Source organism: Sceloporus occidentalis, unplaced genomic scaffold (genome assembly GCF_023333645.1).
Source record: "Sceloporus occidentalis isolate IW3139 unplaced genomic scaffold, rSceOcc1.0.p SCAF_1, whole genome shotgun sequence".
NCBI lineage: Eukaryota > Metazoa > Chordata > Lepidosauria > Squamata > Phrynosomatidae > Sceloporus > Sceloporus occidentalis.
In genome coordinates, this window is record NW_028316981.1 from 3,770,305 (window position 1) to 3,793,592 (window position 23,288).

Here is a 23,288-nt window from a genome sequence, read left to right on the forward strand (position 1 = left end):
TCTGGACGCCTCAGGTGTATTTGGGGGAGGCAAAGGGAATAATGATAAGAGCATCCCAGCCAGGCGGGTGAGGGGCGCTGGGGTTTGGGCCTGGCTTGTGGGGGGGATCTTTCCTGGGGAAGGTGGAGGGGCTGGGGGGCTATTATGGGAGGCCAGAGGGCCACGAAGGGCAGAGAGGGAAGTTTAAAAGGGGGCGTTAGGGAAACCATATTTGCCCATAGAGAATAATGGGAGAATCCTTGCCCACAGGGAATATAGAGGCTGGGTTGCGAAAACATTCAACACCAAAAACGAAATCCATAAATGATCCTCCATGGGCAAGTATTTTCCAATGGTCCTCTATGGCAAGTATTCCCCAATGATCCTCCATGGGCAAGTATTTTCCAATGGTCCTCCATGGGCAAGTATTCCCCAGTCATCCTCCATGGGCAAGTATTTTCCAATGGTCCTCTATGGGCAAGTATTCCCCTATCATCCTCCATGGGCAAGTATTCCCCAGTCATCCTCCATGGGCAAGTATTTTCCAATGGTCCTCTATGGGCAAGTATTCCCCTATCATCCTCCATGGGCAAGTATTCCCCAGTCATCCTCCATGGGCAAGTATTTTCCAATGGTCCTCTATGGGCAAGGAGGGCAGAGAGGTGTCTTTGGAGTTTCCTTATGGCTCCTGCAGGGAGCACAAAGGTTCCTGACTCCAAGCATGGGAGATTTGTGAAGGAAACATGAGGCCTGATGGGGGTGTGGAGCTCAGGTGTTCTCTAAATGCAGAGTTCCCTCTCTCAAAAATATGCCCTTGCTTTGAGGCTCCCGCTGCAGGACTCACTGGGGCAGGGAAGGGGAAGGGGCGATCCTTTTTTCCCCTACATTATTATTCTGGGGTGGAGGAAAGGGATGGGGATTTGAAACTGACCTCCCTCCCATTTTGCTTCCAGAAGGATGGAAATTCTCCCTCTCTCCACATTAGTAGAGGGATACACATCCAGGCCTGGACTGCAGGTAAGAGAAATGGAGCCTGCCTTTTGCCCAGAGTCCTGGAAAGGAGAGGAGATGGATCTTGTTACTGAGGGAGCAAAGAGCAAACTGAAAATGCAAGGAGCAGTGTTGCCATTAAGCCTTGAAGATATTTCCCTGCATGTTTGACCAAAACACACCCATATCACACGAAATATTCAGTCAAAATTCCTGGAAAATTCCCATGAAGTTAATATGGCAGATCTTTTGCAAGTAAACATAACCCTAATTGAATAAAAATAATTGTAACTTATTCCAACTCTCAAAATTACCATTAAAACCAACCAAAGAATCTTTCAGTCCTTCTAATACTTTTAAGATATTTATTTTGACATGAAGGGGGTCCAGGAAGCTTTGTGCCAAATAGAAATGTATTAGGCTGCAACCGCACTGCAGAAATAATCCAGTTTGACACCCCTTTAATTGCCCTGGCTCAGTGCTATGGAATCCTGGGAATTCTAGTTTTCTGAGACATTTAACCTTCTCTCTCAGCAAACTTTGGTGTGACAACAAACTACAATTCCCAGGATTTCATAGCACTGGGCCATGGCAGTTAAAACCATATGAGACTGGATTGTCTCTGGAGTGAAGATGCAGCCTGAGTTGGGACCAAGACACACTGCAGAAATAATCCAGTTCAAGACCGCTTTAGCTGCCCAGCCCTGGCTCAGTGCTAGGGAACCCTGGGAAGTGTAGTTTTGTGAGACATTGAGCCATCTCTATGAGAAAGACCTTTGGTGCCACAACAAACTACAATTCCCAGGATTCCCTAGCACTGAGCCAGGAGAGTTGGCTGAGCTTTTCCTGAGGGCGGGTGGGGGGCGGCGACCACTGTCCTCTCTCTGATTGGCTGTTAGTGTGATTCCAAACAGGATTGGTTGCTCTGTAGCCTGGCTCTCAGAGGGAGTCCGGCTGAGAGAGAGCGAGAGAGCTTTTTCTGAGGGCGGGGGCGGTGACCACTCTCCAGTCCTCTCTCTGATTGGCTGAAAACTTAATGTGTGACGATTCCAAAGGATTGGTTGCTCTGTAGCCAGCCTCACTTTCAGGCTGGAGCTGAAATGTGCAAAAGTCACCAAATCTGCACAGAAATAGAGCCAGACAGCAAATTCACACTGCCATTCCCCCTCTTTCCCTGGTCTCCGAGTCCTCCTCTGCGCTTTTGATGGGAGGAGGAGGAGGAACATGCCTGCACTCCAAGAAGGGGGGGTACGGACCCCTTGGAGGGAAGGGAATGATAGAGACTGAGAGAAGATCAAAATGAGAAAACTGAAGCTACAATCGCCCTCCTAACTTGTGGATCTGGGATCTGTGACCTCAAACATTCGTGGAGGGGTGACCTCCGCTATTTTTAGTGGGGTGCACACACACAGGCCCCATTTAAGCCTATGGGGCTTGAATATGTGCAAGCCTTCGTTTTTGCGCACGGGGGAGTGTCTGGAACAGATCCCCCTGCAAAAACGGAGGGCCAACCGTAGTTACTTTGCTGCAGTGTAAAAATTAAAAAGAAGATATTTCTGAGTAGAAAAATAAGATGTCTGCAAACTGTTTATCCAGTTGTTATCCAGCTTTTTATGCACATGTGAAATGAAACAACCAGCTGGTTTCCATCCCTTCCTCTCTGAGCTCTGACTGAGCTCTGGCCATAAGGATACTTTCCTTAGAGATGATCTGCACTTGGATGTCCTTAATCACCCACCAATATTCTTTTAATAGCTCTTCTTGTTGTTTTTATTATTTTGTGCCTCCAAGTCATTTTTGACTTATGGTGACCTGTTGCTTTTCTAGATGTGGTCTAGCTCTTCTTTGGCTCTGGCATTAATTTTGCTTGAAGCCCCTTCTTTCTCCCTGCACACAGCCAAAGCCAGCAGAAGCCAGACAGAGGGTGATCTGTGAATGAGATTGTGTATGTGAGTGTCAGCGTGTGACAGAGATTTGTATACCTATGAAGGTGTGCCTAAATACCTTCCATCAGTTCTCTGCCTCCAGACATGATCTTCAGCAGCCCAAGGGAAGCCTCCTAAGTTTTATCCCCCCATGCCCACTTGTCAAGGAAACTCACTAGAACCATAGGAGTCCATTTTCTGCTTAGGGACCCCAAAGGGCCTCTCATCTTCTGCTTTTCCTCCTCCTCTCAGTTTCTCTGATCCCCAAAAGACAAGGCATTTCTTTTCTTCTCACTAGGCAACACTGCCTACTCTCTCCCCAGCAACATTTCATTATAAGCTGATTCCCCTGCTAGGCCACACTGCCTCCCTCCCCATTGTGGAGAGAGCAAAGGAGGGAAACAGGGAATTTTTGGAAGGTGGAGGGGAGGCTTTGCAAACTGGAGGAGCCTCTGGAGGACTTTGGGAGGAGGGTCTTCCTTTCCCAGGGGGATTGTGTGGATTGGCTCACTTCACATTAGGACTCCGAAGTGGACGCCTCTTCTTCTGCCCATCAGTCTTCCCCCTCCTAAAGAAGCACACTTAGGGATCCCCCTCTCTGTTCCTTCCCCTTATACTCTCCCGTTAACCCCCCTCCAGTTCTGCCCATTGGGCCTCCTCTTCATCCCCAGGAAGCTCCAGAGGGAACCCTCCCATCCAGGCTGGAGGGGAAGGAAAGGAGGTTTAGGGTGGGGGAGGAAGAAATCTGAGTGGAAAAGCTGCCTTGATGGAGTCCCTCCCCCCAGTTTTGTCTCTTGGAGGCTGGGAGGCAACATGGGCAGGAACAACCAGGCAGGTTTCCCTCTCCCCTATCAGTCCTCCCAGAGAGGAGGGAGCAGAGAGAGTCAGTGGTGCTACTAGGGTTGGCGTCACCCGATGCTGTAACTCATGGTGTCACCCCCCTGCAATTGACCTCCTCCCATTTCACACCATACAGAATTCTTAGTAATATTTTTGTGCTAATGTTACTTGTAAATCGTAATTCCCATATACCACTGAATATAATGCTAGTAGCGGTGACATAAACACTTAGCAAAATTAAAATTATACTTTCAAATTACAATATAATAAGCACAACCTAAACATATGTATATGTGTGTAGTGAATATTTGGTTGAAATGTGATGTTTTTAAAGAAAAATTTAAAAAATTAAAAGAATATTTTTTAAATTTCAAAAAACTATATTTTTTTACTTTTAAAATTTGAAATTTTAATTCTAAAAAAATTGAGGACCTCTCCTTTCTCCTCCCACTGGGCTTCTCCCCACTCCTATCATCTCTTAAAGCATTCTAAGGGGAAGCAGATGGACGCCACAGCCCATTTCTACCCAAAGGAAAGTGTTTGAGAACTAGTGGTGTCACCCCCCCTTTGGGTGTCACCTGGTGTGAACCCCCTGCACCCCCCCCCCCTTAATGACACCATTGGAGAGAGTCACTTCCTAGTAAGACAGGTTCAGAATTTGGACTATAGATGGGAGAAGAAATATTCCCTTTCACGTGTGCAGGAGAGGAGAGGGGTAGACTTTTCTTTTGAGACTGAGCCAGACGGATGCCCAATGGTTGCAGCAGGAGGGAGAGGAGTGGGGAAGGGAGGACATTTGGGGTGAATGAACCTGGGGGAGGGGATTCTCTTTGCTTCCAAAAGCTTCAGTGTAGAGGTGGAAGATGGAGGGGAGGAAGGCAGGGAAGCCCCTCTCACTCGCCCCACCCAGACACTCCCTTCACAGGAAGGCTCAGTGTTAGGGAATATGGGAAAATAATGTAAGAACAGCCAAAGAAGAGCCCAACTGGTTTAAACCTTTAAGTTTTTATTCCCCCCTCCCTGCCCATGGGATGCCCCATAAAAAGGATGGGAAAGTAATACCACACAAACACTAGTACCTTCCAGCAGTTCCAATTTGGTACAGAGTCCCAATGAATCCTCTCTTGGCCCACTTTCTCACTTTTAAAATGTCCCAGTTTCTTTCCCACTTTCTCCTTTGCACTCAGCTTGCTTCTCTTGCACCAAATTGAGTTCAAAATGCCAAAGTAGTTGTACTCAGTTAATCCAGAGGAGAATAGGGGGCAGAATCCTTTCCTACCCCCCAAGCTCAGGTAAGAGCGAATGGCTGCAGCTTCTCCTCACTTGTGTTTTCCTCAATGACAATATTTGCCTTCTTGACCACACTTTGGTATTGCTTGGTTATACATGTCCTCGCTTTCACCTGTGAAATGTTGGAGGGTATGGTTCAGAAACTATTCAGGAGAAAGAAGATTTGTGTTGTGCAGATGGGAGAAAAGAAAATTTAAATCGAGGATTAACACTATCTGCCTATAATCACAGTCAATGATAATTGTGAGTCACAAACTAATTTTGTGAGTTGGTCTACCATTTTCCTGGAAGTAAATTGCAAAAAGTGCTTTTAGTCATCAAGGTGCTGGAAGGGTCTTCTGGGTTTTGGGGATAATGACCGAGGCCTGTTACAGATAGCCAAAATAAAGCAGCTTCGAGTCACAGTGGAGGTATGGTGTTTCAATGATGCATGCGTCCTAAGAGTCCAGAAGCCACACCAAAGCCACACTCCAGTCCTTAGGGCTGGAGCGTGACTTTGGTGCGACTTCTGGACTCTTAGGTTGTATGCATCATTGAAACACCATACCTCCACTGTGACTCGAAGCAGCTTTATTTTGGCTGTCTGTAACAGGCCCGAATTTGCTTTCCCCCTTTCCTAATAAAGATTAATTTATATCCCGACTTTCCATCAAAAATAAGACTCAAAAAGATTTACAGCCTATTAAAAACAGTACAGATTAAAAACAATACAAAATATGTATAAAAAGATATAAACATTATTTTAAAAATAATTCAGTAATCTGTACAGTTATAAAAAATTAAAATTCTTTAAAATACTATATACAAAGTAACATAGGTTACTACTGGAAGTCCATCCCAATGTTTAAAAACCTGAAGAATTAATATCTTTACCTGCCGATGAAAAGACAGCATGAAGGAGCCTTCCTAGTTTCCCAAGTAAGGGAGTCTCAAAGTCTGGGAGCAGCTACCAAAAAGGCCCTGTCTCCATCTTCCCATCCTATGAGCATGATAGTGTGGTGGGACAGAGAGAAGGGTCTCTTCTGAAGTTCTTGCTGCTCTCCTGGGCTCATACTGGGAGGTGCATGAGGAGGAATTATTGGTCATTACAGATGTTTTGGATTTCTCTCCTTTTAGCTGGAGGTTGACTTTGAGGTGGTGACCATGCAAGTTCCCCAAGAAGAGTGGGTTCTCATGGATCCAGGCCAGAGGGCTCCCTACAAAGAAGTCAAGATGGAGGATGATGGGATGGAGGCCTCTCTGGGTAAGGAGCCATTTGCCTTTATTGGAGAGATGCTGAAGGAATGAATTCATTTTCTTGGCATTTCTTCTTCCACTGTTGAGATTCAGGTGTAAAAATGGGATGCCAGGCCATGCCCCATGGGTCACCCTGGCCTGAGCTTGGCTGGAGCTGCATTTTAAATATAAAACTTTGATTTTGCCCGGTTCGAAGCTTTCAAAGTTATAACTGATGGAAGTGCTGTGCCCCTCCTTCTGGGGCCCCATTTTCTCTGAAGAAGGAACATTCCAAAGTCTGGGACCAGCTACCATGAAGGCCTGTGACAGATCTTAGTTTGTCTGTTCTTCTAATACCCTTGAATATAGTTCTTCTGGACCTGGAGACTTGAATTCCTTTAAAGTCGCAAGTAATTCCTTCACTACTTCATGACCCATTCTGTGTTCATAGAATCATAGAGTGGGAAGAGATCACAAAGGCCATCCAGTCCAACTCCCTGCAATGCAAGAACGCACAGTCAAAGCTCTCCCAAGATGGCCATCTAGCCTCTGTTGAAAAACCTCCAAAGGAGACTACACCATTTGTAACAGTAAGATCTGTTTGACAGTGAAACAAACAGCTCCAGAGTAATAGCTCTTACTGTCACAAAGTTCTTCCTAATATTTAGGTGGAATCTCTTTTCCTGTAGTTCGAACCCTAGTCTGGGTCTTATTGTCTGGAGCTGCAGAAAACAAATTTGCTCCAGCTTCAGTATGACATCCATTCAAATATTTAAATAGATCTATCATATAACCTCTTCACCTTCTCTTCTCCAGACTCAACATACCAAGCTTCCTAAGATATTCCTCATAGGGCATGGCTTCCAGAACTTTCACAGTTTTTGTCATCCTCCTCTGGACATGCTCCAGCTTACCCACATCATTTTTAAGTTGTGCCCAGAACTGAATGCACTATTCCTGGTGAGGCCTGACCAAAGCAGAATAGGCTGGTGATATTACTTCCCCCATTCTAGACGCTATACTTCTGTTGATGCAGAATTTGATAAATGCTTGATCCTTGGACTTAAGCAAGTACACAAATCCACACCTGGTGTAATGGTCCACCAACACAAACATGTACATAACTCCTCCATCAGTATCTCAGAACGGTGGTCCAGCTGTATGGAAGGGCTGGGTGGTTACTTGTTGGCTTTGATTAGCCACCGGAATGGCTTTCACTTTTACCATCTTGCAGACTGAGCAGCCCAGAAACTTTTTGCATGGTTTTACATCTAGTTCAGGACAAACGTTTGCCATTTGTGTCAATATGGCAAAACTTGCATGTCCAGTCACATGATGCAGATAATGCACACACTGGTCATATAGAGGTACATTGGACATGTTCACACTGGACACACTTGACATGTCTGCCTGTGGATGCATAGAATATAGTCTGTTTTTCTTAATACCCCTTGCACAGATTTTACAATTTGTGCACACAATGCATTCATCCTTTTCAAACTCCACCTTCTACCTATCACTAGTTAGAAAGCAATTCTTTAAATTAGGTGCACTGAAAACTTGTGAAAACTTTTTCTCTAAGTAGGGAATGAATGCAGTTCCCATCTTCTCCATCTTTTTTACTGGGAGTTCCATCAGCCAACTTGTATTGCACTTAGGGCGGAAAAATTAAATGCACAGATATAGGATGGGGGACACTTGGCTTAAGGAGGCTGTGTGTGAAAGGGATCTAGGAGTCCAAGTAGACCACGTTGAACATGAGTCTACAATGCAATGCAGCAGCTAAAAAGGCAGCAATTCTAGGCTGCATCAGTAGAAGTATAGTGTCTAGATCAAGGGAAGTAATAGTGCCACTCTATTCTGCTTTGGTCAGGCCTCACCTGGAATATTTTGTCCAGTTCTGGCCATCACAATTCAAAAAGAATGGAGAAACTGGAGCGTGTCCAAATAGTGAAGGGTCTTGAAACCATGCCCTATGAGGAACGACTTAGATAGCGGGGGATATTTAGTCTGGAGAAGAGAAGGTTAAGAGTTGATATGATAGCACTGTTTAAATATTTGAAGGGATATATTGAGGAGGAAGCAAGCTTGTTTTCTGCTGCGCCAGAGAACAGGACCTGGAACAATGGATGGAAGCTCTTGGAAAAAATATTCCACCTTAACTTTGACAGTGGAACAGAGGGTGTTGGAGTCTTCCTCCTTGGAGGGCTTTAAGCAGAGGCTGGATGGCCATCAGTCGGGGATGCTTTGATTCAGACTTCCTGTATGGCAGTGGGTTGGACAGGTGGGTGCTTTGAAGTGGCTGGAGAGAAAAGGCAATGGGGATGGAGGATTCCCAGATTTGGTTTGAAGGAGGGGGAAGAGACCCCCTTGTGGTGACAATGGTGGGCTGAGGCCTGGAGGGTCTTCCCTAAGGAGGGAGCCTTGGCAGGGGTGGAAGCAAAGTAGCACCTCTTCTCTCCCCTCCAAAGGCATTGAGGCTTCTCCGGTTGTGAGGCCTCTTCTAACCTCTTGGGAGGGGGATCAAAGTGAATCACATTTTTGCTGGCCTGGTGCGTGGGTCGGGGGTATTTGCCTCTGGATCAGGCCTTCTACACCACACCACCACCATGGAATGCCATGGGGACTTCAGAGACTCTCTAGTGGAAGTGGTTTTGGTGGTCCTTTCTTCAATCCACCCATCCCATAACCCCCCATTCAGGCTTTCTCCTTCCACTGCAACTCTCCCCTCATTTTTTCTTGCTTAGCCTGCCTCGTAAAGCAAACCCATTTGGGGCATGTCTCCCTTTCTGCCATCATCATCACCCCACTTTCTTGCCCCCTGATCTTTTTCTCTTGCCTTATCCACTTTCTCCCTCTGGAAATGGGGAGAGACTGCAAGGTTTCTATTCTTTCCCCAAGTTAACATTTCCTCCCTCACCTTCTACACACTAGCTTGTTGCGTATTTAACTCTTGGAGGACAAAGAGCAGCTGATGATAACAATCTCTTCATCTCTCTTCTCTCTTTCCCTGTTCATTCTGTAAACCTTGCATCTGCATCCTTGGCAAACCCTTTTCAGAGCATCCCAGGCAAAAACACCTTAACTACATGGATAAAGGCCCGCTTGGCACCCAGCTCCCTTCTGGGGAGGCTAAGGGACAGTAATGGCTCTTGAGAGGGGTGAATTTGTATGAATTTATATGCATCTTTTCCAGGAAAAGAAGACCAACTCTGGTGCTGAAGCTCTTTCCACACTCCTTCCAACTCTACGATTCTATGATTCCTCGCCCCAGGCCGCCTCTTTCCGTCACTGCATATAGTTTGTTTTCATTGGACTGGGGTGGACATCCTGTGGCCTTTCAGATGTTGATGAACTATAGCTCCCATCTGCCCCTTTGATAGCATAACAAATCGGTAAGGGGTGCAGGGAATTGTATTCCACCAATCCTTGGGAAACCACATGATTCCCACCCCATTTTAGGATTAAATCTTGTGGTTAATAGCGTAGTTAGAGCAGATTTTGTTTTTTTGATGAATAAAGAATGAATCAGAAAACTGGTTGAGTGAGAAACATCTATGAACAGGCTCACCCATGTCTTCCAAGCACAACATTTTGGCTTCCTTAAGTCAGTCTACCTGTAGCGTGCGTTTCTCTTTTTCTGCTGCCTTCCACTTTACTGATTATCGTTATTTTTTCCAATGACTCATGTCATCTCACCATATGCCCAAATTATTATACTCTCTAGAAGAAAGTCTTCTAGAACATGTCCACATAGCCCGAAAAACCCACAAAAACTATGGATGCTGGCCATGAAAGCCTTCAACTTCATATTATACTCTCAGTTTATTCATGTTGTCTTTTAGAGAAATGGCTTTATTTGCTCTCAGAGCCATTTAATTGTCTTTTCATTGGTTAATAGAGGACTGTATAAATGTCCGCCTATGTAAAACTCCTCCATTTGTACTTTTTGCAGGTGTGCAAATGTTCAAAGAAAGGGAGAGACGAGAACATACAATGAATTTCTCCTCCATGGAAGAAACTGCAGGAGAGATGACCTTGGAACAGGTTACTATTCACCACTCTTTTCTTTGTGATGGAACCACTGGGTGGTTTGTCAGTCTGGGATGGAGTGTGAGTGGTCAGAAGGCATCCTCTGTCCTTCAGCGGCTCAGTTGATCACTGCTTCTTGCTATCTTGTCCTTGTTTCCCCTCCCAGCTAATCAGAGTGAGGGGTAGTGGGACTGGGCTTCCTGCCAATGGTGGCCCATCAGAGTGCCCATCAGGAGGACTTGTTCTATTCCTGCATGAACATTAAACCCATGGCTCTTAGTGAGTTGGTCCAACATTTTGATGGAGGGAGGCAGCTGACTCAGGTAGCTCATTTTAGAGCCACCATGGAAGGAAGTAATTTGTAATTATTTAATTTGTGGTTTTCAAATTTTTATTGTCAAGGATGGCTTTATTTGATAAAAGAACGTGACCATATTGGCTGGAAATCCAAAACATTCGCTAATTGGGTGAGACTGTCCTAGACTTATGCTAGTTAATAATGCAGATTGGAAAGATCTATGTGGAAAGGTTTCCACACGCTAAATAAAATCTCCCTTCACACAAGAAACCTAGGCTCATTACAGACGGGTGTAAAGTACGTCCTGGGGACATACTAGGGTTAGGGTAAGTGCATGCCTTATGCACGCACCTAACCCTAATACATCCCCAGGATGTACAAAATGGCAGCACCCGTTCCACACGGAGGCCACCATTACGATGTCATGAATGCGCCGCCTCCAAATGAGGCGGCACGGATGTGATGTCTTTGTGCCGCGCGAGGGTGCATAGAGCGCTGTTTCCGTGGCGCAGGAAGGAGCTCCAAAACGGAGCTCCTTCTGAGGTTTGCGTCGCTGATGCAGCCTTTAGACGGCTTCGCCAGTGACGCAGAGGAGAAAGGGGCCAAGCGGCCCCTTTCTCCTACTCCCCGCCGCTGCCGGGTGTCCTTGGGGCTTGAAGCCCCAAGGATACCCCTTTCCAGGCCGCGGGGAAGTGGCCTGGAAAGTGGTGGATCGGGGCCTCGGAGGCTGCCGGTCTGGCAGCTGAGGTCCCGATCTGGCGGGGAAAGGAGCGCCTACAGGCCGCCCCAAACGGGCAGTCTGTAACGCGCCTTAGATCATCAAGGACTCATCCTTCAAGATATAGGGAGTTAAGGAAAAGAGATGGGAGAATATTCAAACATGTTGCATTCTGTTGGTATTCTGATCAAATAATATTTGGGATGCACTATGTGTTTTCCTCCCCTTTTGCTTAGTCACTGTCTGGATGAGGGCTATTTTCTATTGCAGGTGACCTTTGGGGATGTTGCTGTGTACTTCACAGAGGAGGAATGGGAACTGTTGGATCAGAACCAGAGATTTTTGTACAACGGGGTGATGATGGAAAACTATAAGAATGTGTCATACCTGGGTAAGGAATTTGGACCCATTGCCCTTCTTACAGAGATGGGAAGGTCCTTTCATACTACATTGTCATAGCACCATAATTCCACTTTAATTGTCAAGGCAACATCATGTGGAATCTTGGAATTTGTAGTTTAGTGAGGCACTAGAGCTCTCTATTTGAGGATTCTAAATACCCATTCCAAAATTGCCAATCCTAGGATTTCATAGGAAAGAACCATGGCAGTTAATGTTCGTTGCTCTCAAACGTTCTTAAACACATCCCAGAGCAAGTTTACTGAGCTTTTGCCCCCTCTTAACCTTTCCAGGCTCTGGACAGGCTTCCAATTTCCTCTTGAAAAAACAGCTTCCAGCCGAAGAGTGGCTAAACTGCCTCCACCTCCTCCTCACAATGTTAGGGGATATTAAGGAGCAAAACATTATTTCATTTTTTCCAGCTGGTATAATGGGGAGTGCCCTCTGGGTTCCTCCGGATTCATCAAAATTGGGGCCCACCTCCAAGCCCCTTTCACAGCCTTTCCTATTGATTTATTTGTATATTTATTATCCCTTTTCACCAAATGGGCCTCAAGGTGTCTCTTTCTTGCATCACACTCTGTGTATATCTGAGAGTGCGTGGGTCAGAGAGAGACAGAGAGAGAGACAATGTGTAAAATAGAATGGCAGGGAATAGATGCTGAAGATGAAATGCTGAAGCAGTGCAGATGAGCATGAGGGCAGGTGGGAAGGTTGGTGAATGGAGGGAGGAATGGAAGGCAGTGAGGCAAATGGGAGGTGGGAGGGGAGAGCAAGAGCAAAAAAAAAAGGCAGTGTAGCTATGTGCGGACAGGAAGGTACCTCTGGGGAAAGTCAGTAAAAGGGCCAGGATAGGTGCCTCAGGTATTGTGAGGCAGCTGTGAACCTGACAAAATTTAACAACTGATTTGAATGAATTGGTACCAACTGGCTCAGGACCTTGATTTCAGACATATTAAGGGATTCCATTTAGCAAATATCTATGAAGGAAGGGAAAGAGCACATAGAAGATTTTTCTCTGAAAGGAGATAGGAAGAAAATCAACTCCTTTGAGATGTGGTACTGGAGAAAAGTGTTTAGGATGCCATGGATGGCCAAAAACAAACAAACAAATGGGGCCTAGAGCAGATGAAGCCTGAACTCTCCCTGGTAGCCAAGATTACAAAACTGAGGCTGTCATATTTTGGCCACATCATGAGAAGGCATGACTCACTAGAGAAGACAATAATGATAGGGAAAGAAAAAGGTAACAGATAAAATAGGAAGTCTGCATGCCAGATGTTTAGAGTCAATTAAGAATGCCACAGGCCTGAATTTACAGCACCTAAGCAGAGCAGTTGGGGACAGGGGGTTATCAGGATGTCTCATACAGAAACTCACCATGAGTTGTGGTTGATTTGAGGGCAGTTAACAACAAATGTATGTTCCTCCTTGAGCTTGCTTACCCCATTATTGCTTCCAGAGGCCCTTGCTCTCTTAATACTGAAAATCAGTCTTCTCTGTCCTTCTTCTCTTTAGGAGACCATGTAATGCTTCCAACAATCTACACAGGAGAGAAACCATACAAATGCCAGCAGTATGGCATTTTTTTTTGTGAGAAGCAAGCCCTTGTGAAACATCAGAGAGCCCAAACAAAAGATAAACCATACCAATGCCTGCAGTGTGGGAAATATTTTGCTTCTAAGTCATTTATTGTTATGCACCAGAGAGTCCACACAGGAGAGAAACCATACAAATGCCAGGAGTGTGGAAAATGTTTTGCTTACAAGTCAGCCCTTGTCACTCATCGGAGAGTCCATACAGGAGAGAAACCATATAGATGCCAGGAATGTGGAAAATGTTTTGCTGACAAGTCTTCCCTTGCGAAGCATCACAGAGTCCACGCAGCAGAGAAACCATACAAATGCCAGCAATGTGGGAAATGTTTTGCTTGCGAGTCATTTCTTGTGAAGCATCAGACAGTCCACACAGTAGAGAAACCATACCAATGCCAGCAGTGTGGAAAATGTTTTTCTCACAAGTCAACCCTTGTGAAACATCAAATAGTCCACACAGAAGAGACACCATACAAATGCCATCAGTGTGGGAAATGTTTTGCTTACAGGTCAGACTTTATCACTCATCAGAGAGTCCACACAGGTGAGAAACCATTCCAGTGTCAGCACTGCGAAAAATGCTTTGCTCGCAGTTCGGACTGCGAGATTCATCAAAGAGTCCACACAGGAGAAAAACCTTTCAAATGCCAGGAGTGTGGGAAATGTTTTGCTTGCAAGTCATTCCTTGTAACACATCAGAGAATCCACACAGGAGAGAAACCATACAAATGCCAACACTGTTGTAAGTGTTTTGCTGACAAGTCTTCCTTTGTGAAGCATCAGAGAGTCCACACAGGAGAGAAACCATACAACTGCCAGCACTGTGGGAAATGTTTTGCTGACAAGTCTTCCCTTGTGAAGCATCAGAGAGTCCACACAGGAGAGAAACCATACAAATGCCTGCAGTGTGAGAAATGTTTTGCATACAAGTCAGTCCTTGTGAAGCATCAGAGAGTCCACACAGAAGAGAAACCATACAAATGCCAGCAGTTTGATGAATGTATTTCTCACAAATCAGCCCTTGTAATTCATAACAGTCCACACAGGAATGAAACCATACAAATCCCAGCCATGTGGGAAATGTTTTGCTTGCAAATCACACCTTAAAAAAACACCAGAATCCACAAAGGAGAAAAAACATACAAATGCCAGCACTGTGGTTAATGTTTTGCTTACAAGTCTGCCCTTGCAAATCATCAGAGTCCACACAGGAGAGCAAACACTGTGGATTTATTTTTACAGAGAAGTCATATATTGTTATTCATCAAAGTCCACACAACAGAAACCATAGAAATGCCAGCAGTATGGAAAGTTTTCCTTGCAGTTCACACCTGATGAGTTTGATAACTCATACATCATAAGTCATCAAGTCTTCTTAAATTTTGATCATAATATCCCAGAGGACAAGATCAAAATTCAAGAAGTCCTGAATAGATTAGTAAGCTGGGTCGAAGCTAACAAAATGAATTTCGTCATGTAGAAGTGTAAGGTATTATACTTAGGGCAGAAAAATGAAATGCATGGATATAGGATGGGGGACACCTGGATTAGTGAGACAGGGGGGTTGGACTGGATGGCTCTTGTGGTCTCTTCCAACTCTGATTCTATGAAATACCAGCAATGTGAAAAAATTACAAACTATAAAATACCAGTAGTGTGAAAAAAAATTAGCTCAAAAACCAGCCCTTGTGACTCATCAGTGAATCAATACAAGAGGGAAAAAAACCATACAAATGACAGCAGTGAGGGGAATGTTTTTCTGACAAGTCTACTCTTGTGACTGATCAGAAAATCCACACAGCAGAGAAACCATAAAACTGCTGAAAGTGTGGGAAATGTTTTCCTCTGGATTTAACCCTTTTGAGCATCAAAAAGTTCACACTGGAGATAAAATGAACATGTGAAATACTTTTTGTTTGGAGTGACAGTATTTCTAGATTCTGCTTTACAAATCTATTATAATCCCTTTTGATGGTATTTTTTTCCAAATCATGTGATTTGAAAATATCTTGCGGTTATATGTTAATTCAATTAACCTTGGAATTATTTGGAGCATTTTGTTTTCTTGGCAGGCCATCCAATAGCTAAGACACATAGCATCAATTATGGAGGATCTGTATTTTTATTAATGAGGTACTCCCCAACTCATTGCATTCTGACCATGGCTGCATCCGTACTGCAGAAATAATCCAGTTTGACACCATTTTATCTGCTGAGGCTGAGTTCTATGGAATTTCCAGTTTTGTGAGATATTTGGCCTTCTCTGTTAGAGAGCTCTGGTACCACAGTAAGCTACAAGTTTCATAGTCCATACCTTTGAGCTATAGCAGTTAAAATGGTGTCAGTGTATATTTTGGTGTGGTTGGATTATTTCTGCAGTGTGGATGTAGTCCAAGACAATAAGTTGTGTGGTCATATAACTTGAGGGGGAATTTCTTTCCCCTTTCGCCCTTTGTTGACACATGATGTCTACTGACTACCATGTTAAATGGTGACATTTTCCTGTCCTCAGGACCTAAACATGAAGCAAAAAAATCCTGTTTTTTTGTAATTTATTATTATTATTAATGTTTATTTATATAGCGCCATAAATTTGCATGGCACTTTGCAGGCATCGTCAAAACAGCATATAATCTGCCAATGGCGGACAAAACTCATAAAATATAAACTATACAAAATTAAGCAAGTTATGCAACTAAAATACAAAACTGTGAAAACAGATAATACATATAGTGAAATCTAAATTATAAAATAATATTAAGCTAGAGTACCAAATGTTTCTGAGAACAAGAAATTTTTTAATCCAGATTTAAAGCTAAATAGAGAAGAGATCGTCCGCAGATGTTTAGGGAGGTGGTTTCAGGAGTATGATGCAACAAATGAACCGAGTCAAGGAAGAAGAAATCCTTGGCTGGGTAAGAAGCCCCGAGCTCCTGGACCACAAATCTCGAACAGGATGATAAGATGAAATAAGGACTGACAGATAAGGGGGAGCTAGGTTGTGTAAAGCTTTAAACGTTAAGAGAAGAAACTTGTGCCGAATCCTGAAAGGAATGGGTAACCATTGTAGAGATACTAGAAGTGGAGTGACATGATCAAAGCAATGAGCTAAAAAAATAACCTTAGCAGCAGAATGTTGAATGGAAATCAGAGGACTAAGGTGGGACAATGGAAGCCCTATCAAAAGAAGATTGCAGTAGTCAAGGCGGGAGTTAACTAGGGTATGAACTGAGGTCTTAGCAGTAGAAGCCGATAGAAAAGGTCTAATTTTAGCAATATTACGGTGCACCCTTTTTTTACGTGGGGGATCTGTTTTGGACCCCCTGGCATAAAAAATCCCACGTATGCTCGAGCCCCATTGAAAGTAATGGTGCTTGTGCATGGTGCGGCAGCAGGTGTGTGCCATGGGCGTGTGGCCCATTACTTTTGATGGGACACGCCACTTCTTGCGCCCTGTGTGCTCCCGTGTGGCCTTTCTACATATGCTATAAGCCACATATAGTGTGTCTGTGTATGACGCGGGCACACTGCATAAAGAAAACATTGGTATGACCTGGCTACCAAGGACAAAGAAGAAGAATATTTTAAAAAGTCAAGGCTATGTGCTTCCTTCACAGGATGAATGGGAGCATTATTGGTAGAAAATGTATATTGTAAAGTAGGTTTTGGAGGAAGTATTAGTAGTTCTGTCTTAGCCATGTTAGGTTTTAGACGCTGATGAAGCATCCATGATGAGATAGCTGAGAGACATAATGTAGCATGTTGTTCAATATCAGAAGAAAGTTCTGGAGTAGAAAAATATAACTGTCATTGGCATAAAGATGATATTTTTTGCCCTTTGTACTTGTGGCCAGTGCTCCAGTTTAGGCTCTGGTCATGCAGGGGGCCTGTCTTGGTCAGCAGATACGCATCTGGTCAGGCATTCTTGTTTTTGCTATTTTCTCCAGTCTAGGAGCCTCTGCATATTCATAGAATCTGTGCACGTCTCCCAACAGAGCAGTGTGCAGACATACCTCAGCTTTTTGCAGTGAAGCTCCTTTTTACACGGTGTTTTTACACCCACTTGCCTCCATTTTCTTTCTTCTCTGTCTAGCTGGATGTTTTAGCAGCAATGTTGCCATTGAGAAAATGGTGGAGGAGGGCTGGAGAAATAGGCTTTGTGTGCTGGGCTGCTCCAGCATATCTGTAGTAAGCAATGCGATAACCAAGGTTTGAGCTAGGAAAGAATGGGATTCTGTTCTAGCCAATCCTACTGTTGCTGTCAGTGCTTGCCTACAGTAGGCAGGGTAAGTAATAATTGCCTCCAGAACCACGTACTGAGCACATGTGAGCAACAAAACAGACAAAAGTAAAGAGCAGATAAGTCTGCCTCCCAGCTATCCCAGCACATTAAAAATACATAGATCTATGTGTTCTTTTTGTTATCTACAAAAAAAACCTACAATCGTGCCTCCTTTTCATGGGGGATCTGTTCTGGATGCCCTCACGAAAACGGAGTTTCACCTATATTCAAGTCCCATTGTCTTGAATATAGGTGCGCAGCTGCAGGAGCGTGCATGTGCACACCTCAGGCACAAGCCTCATTACTTGCCCCTCCGTTCATAGTTCATGCATCAGTGAGGGACACGGGTTCCAAAACCACAAGAATGGAGGGAGCACTTATTTTGTTAGCGATCTATAAAAATGCACAGATCGCTAACAAGATGGAACTTAGAAGAAAAGTGGAGGTTTTTGAAAGAAAAAGTCATCATGGGGTGCATTTTGGAAGAAAGAGGGTGTGAAATGTTTGGCTTTAGTGCAAGGCTTCCCTGAGCAGGTTGTATTATTTGACATGTGCATATTTTCAATAAAAACTTGGGTTAAACATACTGACCTGCTCTTTTCTTTCTTTTCATCCTTTTTTTTTTTTTGGGGGGGGGGGTTAGGAACCTAGCCCTATTCTTTTCATGTTATGTTCGCCTCTGGTACCAAATTTTCTGTTAAAGAAGTAGTGCCCAGGGATATATCTACTACTTTAACTGAGACATGTCTGTGTTTTTCTTAAGAATTTCACAGCAACAGGAAAGGCCAGGGGGGGGGGGGGGGATCAGAGGTAGACAATCTCTTGAATGTATTTTGCTTCCTAAATAAAATAATACATGGTGTTAAAAAAGGATGGTGCTGCATTTGTGAGGGTGGGTCAGATGGATCACATTCCATCCCTACATCTGTCTAGGCCATAATCTCTACAGGTAATCCTCGGGAAGCGTGGATCTGCAACTTGCCAGTCTATCACAGAGAGTTCATAGCATATTTAATGCCAAATTTGAAGAGGAAAGAGTTGAAAAATTGTCTTGCATAAAGAAGCAAAAATTTGTGTTTTGATATCATGTAGTTTTACATATACAATCAGGCCTCCACATCCATGGATTCAACCATCCATGTGGCTTGAAAATATTCCAAAAAGATATAAAGTCTAAAAAGCAAAGCTTGATTTTGCTATTTTATATAAGGAACACCATTTTTCTGCACCATTATGTTTAATAGAACTTGAATGTCCACAAATTGTGTTATCAATTGGGGGCAGGGGGCCTAGAACCAAACCACAGCTGCATAGTAGAAGTATAGTGTCTAGATCAAGGGAAGTAATAGTGCCACTCTATTCTGCCTTGGTCAGGCCTTACCTGGAATATTGTGTCCAGTTCTGGGCACCACAATTCAAAAAGGATGTTGAGAAAAGTGTGTCCAAAGGAGGGCGACTAAAATGATGAAAAGTTTGGAAACCATGCCTTATGAGGAATGACTTAGAGAGTGGGGGATGTTTAACATGGAGAAGAGTTGATCTGATAGCACTGTTTAAATATTTGAAGAGATGTCATATTGAGGTCAAGGATAGGCCTTCAGTACTCCAAGATGGCCTTTAGGGTTGTCATAACCCGGTGGGGGGCCTGAATTTCCCGCTTTTGGACTGTTCTGCACGGTCACGGTACGGTTTGGCGTTTCTCCCAGGTCTTCCCCCGCTCCTGGGCTTTGTTACGGTGCCTTGGCTGCTCTTGCCTTGGCCGCTCTTTGTTACTGTGCCTTGGCTGCCTAGGGCTCTGTTGGAGGCTGGAGCTCCTCCTATTGGCTGGCAGGCTGGCCAATAGCAGAACAGTCCTTTCCCTGCTTCAGGAGTCTGGCCTCTGTTTACTTCCTGCGGCCATGTGGGGGCCATGTGGGCCGGCCAGGGACTGAGCCCACCGAGGCAGCAGAGGAGAGGACCAAAGGGGCTGGGGGAGGGGAGGGGGGAACATTTTCGGCATCCCTCAAGGCCTCACTCTCGCAAATGCTCTCCAGCTTTGCCTTGAGCCAAGGAAATGCTTGACTTTCCTTTAAAAGGGACACCTCTTACCTGATCAGCCACTTCAAAGAGTGAATGCCTGTTGGCCTGTGAAATCCTCTGGAAAGGTTTGGTCTAAGGACTTAGCCTTCACCTGTTCACAAAGCAGCCAAGGGGTTGCCTTCAAGAAGCCCAGCAGGAGGAGAACCTGAGTGGGCAGGACCTTCCTCTCTGCGGCCCCTGGGAGGGCAAGGAAAGGATTGTTTGAGTCCTGCCTGTGAGGAGTCCTGTGAGTTGTCCTGCCAACTGCCTCCTTGGACAATGAGGTCACAATGGCAGGTTGTGATGCGTCTCCAACAGGCTCCCCTTTGTGACCCCTGGCTGAGGAGTCAATGCAGTTTCCCTGCCTTCTCCCAACTCTGGAAATTGAGAGGCCCTCATCCTTCAAAGCAGGTGGATCTCAAGGACTGTTCATGTTGGCTCACAGTCTTCCCAAGCAACCCTGAGTCCTGCAGCTCCCTAGATTTGCATTCCTCAAAATAAGATCCCTTGCCTATGGTCTTTTCCAACTTTATGATTCTATGGCCCCAGGCCTCAGCCAGACCACACCAGATCTTATAACTGGGCTTTGACAATCTGAAATACATTCAGGGGAATTTCAGTAAATTTCCCATAGACGATTTATGAAAGACCCTTCTTGTGCCCTTCTGATTTCAGGAGTTGAGATCTATAATATATAGAGTGGGCCCTTTCCATCCATGGGGGTTCAGCTGTACCTCCCCCCAGATGGGAAAAATGCAAGACTTTGTTGGTCAACATGCATACGCTGCCATTGACTAATACGGGGTGATCTACAGGAGCTCCACTCTGCAGACTTGATTTTGGTAAGTCGTTTGACACAGTCCCTCATGCTGCTCTCACATAATAATAATAAAAGCTGTCAGTCAGAAAATGTTACTGTCTGTTTGTTACAACAACCCTAAGAGCTGAGAAAAAGGAGTAATTGGCACAAGGTCTCTGTGCAGCTGGCTCTGCGCTTAAGGTTTAATCACGGCTCTATGAAGACTCAAAAAGTTTTAGTTTCCCCCCCCCCTTTTTTTTTATAACAGCAGCTGTAGCTGCATTCCTGGTTTTGCTTGCTCCAGCAATTTCAGAAAAGAAAAGGTGTTTGTAGACGCAGAAGGGATTGCATGGCAGAAGCCTTCCCTGACCTCCCATCTAGCCCTGCCATGTTGTCTCTTTACCCATAAAGAAATCAAACAAAGCCATCTAGCAATGGACAATTCAACTGACATCTGGACAATTCAATTGCCCCTGGAACCATGCAAGTCTCTTTCTTTTATAGGCAAAAACAAATAGGAAAAATGCAGCATGGTTGATTAATCATCTTGTGCCCCGACATTTGGATTGTGTACTTTGAAATAGTTAACCTGATTCTTCTTCAGACAAGAAAAGCTAGATTAACTTTGCGTCTTGTTTCTACCTAGTAGAAGAGTTCTCACATTTAATCTGAAAGACAAGCACTCTCATGTTTGCATGAGTGCAAAGCAATGTCTCTTCAGCGCATATGGAAAAATTCTCCTACATTTGCCTTTGTCTGTCCTGCCTCCTCCAAGCACGAGCCCCTCCTCCTCTCCCCCCTCCAAGATGTTCAAGGGACCCCTTTGTCCCCTCCAAGGAATATGGGGGACTTCATATATATCCCCCTTCTTGTCATTATGTGCTTTCAAGTTGTTTCTGACTTATGGCAACCCTATTGTGATAAATGGGAGTCCCTCCATTGATCAGGACCTTCTTCCCTGGGGGAGGGGGGTACTGTAACATGAGGAGTGATGACATCACTGGCGGTGTGAGGGCAGCCAGCCAATCAGAGGGCAGTTACAAAAGAACCTTCTGGATGGTGGTTGGGAAAAGACAGTTAAGGTGGTTGAGAGTGAAAAGGCCTGAGGAAGCAATAGCAATGTTCCATTCATAAAGGAAGGAAGGGGTGAATGTTAACCTGTTCCAAGGTTGTCTTTCCTGCAGTTTCTTCCATGGAGAAATCTTTCAATGTTGGTTCTCCTCTCTCCCTACGTTTGGAGAGAATCTTGGACATATGCACACCTGCAGAAAGTACAAATGAGGGTGTTCTACACATGTACACATTTATACAGTCCTACAGACAACTAAATGGCTCTAAGAGAAAATCAAACCTGAATTTACACTGGGACACAAAATAACTAAATTGAGGTTGTGACTGGACCTTCCTTATAGTCACATAACTTTCTCCACATAAGGTCATTCATCACTGACACCTATCCCACTTCTACCCTTTTAACGCTCTCCCCAAGTATAAAAGGGGTGGGGTCCCAAGCATCTTCCCTTTATCAATTCAATATCTTAGCTAGTGCGCTTGCCTTTGTTTATGTATAGCATTCAGACACAAACTTCTGTTAACCTAGTGTGGTTATATTAACACACACTTGCCAGTTTATCACAGTCCCTTCTGGACTAACTTCAATCTGAGACAGTCAGATTTCTTATCTGACTCTCACTGAATAACCTCTCTTAGTCCCTCGCTCCTGCTTTTATACTAATTTTAAACTAATTTATATTCTAATTCCCTTGCAGCCCCCCTTACAGTCTGTCTGAAGTGTGATTGGTGGAAACCAAGCCTGCCTTGCAACTCCATTAGATATAGAAATAATGAGCAACTAATGTTTATTTTCATCTCAGCCACATATATATAGTCCTTGAGCACATTTGTCCTTCAGGATTGATTATAAACGAGAAAACAAATATAGTCCTTAATTGCTTAATTCTGTCAGCAATCTTCTTTTGCAGCATATAAACAAAATATCACAGCATACCTTCTAGCATTGAGCTGTAAACAAAATAATATTCCAGCAATACTTTGCTTGTGCTGCTGTGTTCCTCATGCTGCACTCAATCTGTGCTTGCTGCTACCTGCTGTTTCTTTTTGCTTTCCTCTAGTGAGTTTGACACTTTTTATAGCTGTTTCCTAATTACTTAGCTTTGTACTCAGATTAACTAAAATCACCTGTTTCTTTCACAGCTTGTTTTCAGTCTGCCACGCCTTACTCAGTTGTAAAATATAATATTGCTTTACTGGAACCAACACTCTATAAAGAGCAATGAAATCCAAGCAGCTTGACCTACAGACAAAACATTACACAACCATTCCCAAAACATTATATTTATTTCTTTACTTACCAGATTTATATACCCATACAATATAACATGTTTCACATCAACTTAGTGAAAACAAAACAGTAGTTCTTCATCTATTTACGTTACGATACCTACAGATTATTGTAAGCTTTCTTTTTATTTCTTCTTATAGAAGCAACAAGTACATTTCTATACCACCTATCAGTGCACTTAACCACTCCCTAAGCAGTTTACAATGTGCGTAAGTTAATTTCCCCCAACAAGCTGGGTAGTCATTCTAGCAGCCTCGGAAGGATGCAAGTCTGAGTCGATTCTGAGATACTCTATTACAGATTTTGTTAAACCAGTTGGTTTTTTTTTTTTTAACCTGGATAGTCCAGGAACACAAAGCAACTCCTTTTACTGATTGTCAAATGCATTCTTGGCTGGTTTTGTTTGTGTTAAATCTTTTAAATACTAATAATCTCTCTCACACACACATGAACACAAAGTGGCCAAGATTCTACATCAAGGGTGGAGAGCACAATCTGTGCATGTG

The 23,288-nt window shown here is 44.1% G+C and overlaps 1 long non-coding RNA gene and 1 pseudogene across 3 annotated transcripts in view; one reads left to right on the plus strand and one right to left on the minus strand.

Moving 5' to 3' along the window:
- On the plus strand, window positions 1-18,150 carry LOC149320411 (uncharacterized; annotated as a pseudogene). Its single transcript, XR_016278590.1, has 6 exons — window positions 1-67; window positions 933-996; window positions 6,141-6,267; window positions 10,195-10,286; window positions 11,558-11,678; window positions 13,205-18,150. The product of XR_016278590.1 is annotated as an uncharacterized LOC149320411 (transcript).
- The window catches only part of LOC149320412 (uncharacterized), a 14,275-nt gene continuing 5,093 nt past the window's right edge, over window positions 14,107-23,288 (minus strand). For both annotated transcript variants that reach the window (XR_016278890.1, XR_016278884.1), the window contains exons 3-4: window positions 21,579-21,682; window positions 14,107-14,181 (exon numbers count right to left, since the gene is read on the minus strand). This is a non-coding gene — a long non-coding RNA (uncharacterized LOC149320412). The remainder of the gene's footprint in view (window positions 14,182-21,578; window positions 21,683-23,288) is intronic.